The sequence below is a fragment of the Myotis daubentonii genome, chromosome 8 (genome assembly GCF_963259705.1).
Source record: "Myotis daubentonii chromosome 8, mMyoDau2.1, whole genome shotgun sequence".
Taxonomy (NCBI): Eukaryota; Metazoa; Chordata; class Mammalia; order Chiroptera; family Vespertilionidae; genus Myotis; species Myotis daubentonii.
The window spans coordinates 29,434,711-29,436,172 of NC_081847.1; the positions used below are offsets into that span (position 1 = coordinate 29,434,711).

Below are 1,462 nucleotides of genomic sequence, written 5' to 3' on the forward strand. Positions count from 1 at the left end.
GCAACTTTCTTTCTTTCTTTCTTTCTTTTTTTAAGAAAAGTTTTTAAATGACCTTTACAACAGACATAAAAAAAGTTCCAGATACATTCTGTTCAGTTGTCTCAAAGGGTGTCTAGGAAAAGCCTTGGGTATGTATGCTCCATCGTCTGGATATTTTTTCATCTTCAAAGATAACCGAAGTATCCAAATTCCCTTATCTATTTGAAAATACTAGATGGTATCCCCAGAAGATTTTAAAAAGCATACCTTAATGTATCATCAAAGCTAAGGTTAAATTTAAACGTATCTCTATGCTACATACTATGTAAAAATATCGCAAAGGTGCTCAAACTGAAAGGAAAGTTTCTTCTGCTTCAGCGTGACTCAGACAGGATCCAAAGAGGAGTTTACACAGTCTCCTTTCTGGGTTTTACGGAGAATTTGCCCTTCTGTGTTAGCCTCTTACGTCACTTAAAGGGGCACAGGAAAGGGCATCTTAGCAACTTTCAGGTATATAATACAGTATTATTAGCCATAATCGCCATGCTGTACACTAGATCCCTACGTACATTAGATTTTGTAACTATGCGTACCCTTGGACCAATACCTCTCCATTTTCCCCACCCTCCAAGCCCTCGTAACCACCACTCTATTCTCTCTTTCTCTGAGATCAAGCACCTCTTACTCCTTAATAATTCAGGGCATATTTCCTAAGAACAAAGATCTTCTCTTATGTAATCACAATACAGATATCCAATTCATAAATTTAACATTGATATAATACTGTTATCTAATCTACAGTTCATATTCCACTTTCAGCATTTGTCTCAAGATGTCCTTTCTAGAAATTTTTTTCTGATACAGGACCCAGTCCCGGAGCACAGGTTACATTTAACTGTGTAACTGTCTCTTTAGTCTCCTTTAATTGAAACATTTTTTTGTCTTTGTCTCCCAACAACAAAGAAAAATGGAGTGACATTTTTAAAGAGTATAGGTCAATCATTAATTTTTTATTCTTAGACTTACATTATATATTTCCCCCCTAATTTTTATCATGTTTTACTCTATAGTGTTTTTAAATGGGCTTACATTCTCAATTTTAATGTAGTCAAATTCATTAATATTTTATCTGTGTGTTTTTTTTGTTTTTTTTTTAATAAAACTGCTTCCTGCCGGGCTGGTAAGTCTCTGTGGTTGAGCGTTGACCCATGAACCAGGAGGTCATGGTTTGATTCCCAGTCGGGCACATGCCCGAGTTTTGGCTAGATCCCCAGTGCGGGGCATGCAGGAGGCAGCTGATAGATGATTCTCTCTCATTACTGATAGTTCTATCTCTCTCCCTCTCCCTTCCTCTCTGAAATCAATAAAAGTATATATTTTTAAAGAGGTAATAAAAACTCACTTCCTATATTATATTTGTATGGTGTAAAATACTATTTAATGGTGTGCAATTGTTCATTTCCTCCCAACTCAACATTCAGTG

General features: G+C 35.9%; 1 pseudogene; it reads right to left on the reverse strand.

Annotated features, from left to right (window-relative positions):
* Window positions 1-354: 354 nt before the first annotated feature.
* LOC132240396 (small nucleolar RNA SNORA26) lies at window positions 355-462 on the reverse strand (annotated as a pseudogene).
* Between the last annotated feature and the right edge of the window lie 1,000 nt (window positions 463-1,462).